Source organism: Poecilia formosa, unplaced genomic scaffold (genome assembly GCF_000485575.1).
Source record: "Poecilia formosa unplaced genomic scaffold, Poecilia_formosa-5.1.2 Scaffold21, whole genome shotgun sequence".
NCBI classification, from domain to species: Eukaryota; Metazoa; Chordata; class Actinopteri; order Cyprinodontiformes; family Poeciliidae; genus Poecilia; species Poecilia formosa.
Window position 1 is genome coordinate 330035 of NW_006799960.1, and position 773 is coordinate 330807.

Here is a 773-nt window from a genome sequence, read left to right on the forward strand (position 1 = left end):
TTATGATAAATGAACAAGTAAAAGTCCAAGTGAACAAATTTAAAGATTTTGGCAGGGCACAGGTGTGAAAATATTTGACAGTAATATTTTTGCATTTTATAGTCATCACATAATATATGGTAGTCTAGCCTATAATTTTTCTGCTGCTCACTACACATTTCAAACTAAACATACAGTCTACTTTAGTGGACGTGTGAAAAATGATTTCACATTTTTTTAAAATGCCCAAAAAAGATTAAAAATAATTCTCATGTTTAATTTTTGAATAACCGTGTTTACTAATAAATCAAATAGTGAAGTTATGCATTGGTTGTTTTTACACTGAATTTTCTACCAACAGAAACAGGCGCAAAGTGAGCGGAACGTTTGGGCCTGTCAGGTCAATGGCGCCATCTTGTGGCAGTCACAGGAAATCAAACAAACAAAAAAATAAAAAACGCTTTCATATGTTGCGTTAGCTAAAGTAAGAGGAAGTTGACAATTATTGGTTTGTGGCGGACAAAACACAGGCTCCACTTAGATGTTCCTTCTCTGTAAACTACAACATTAGCTATTAAAACAGAGTTAAACATTCATGTGAACGTCTTGATTTAACAATGGTGTTTCTGGAAATGAACCTCTCCTCTGTGCATTTCACTTGTCGGCATCAGAAGACACGACCGTCTGTACACCACACCTCCTTCCATCACTGCCACCGTGCATGCAAACGCAGTCGACACCCCTTCATCGGAAAAGACCACGTTGCCTAGCAACGCCCTGCCAAGTGGCCCAGG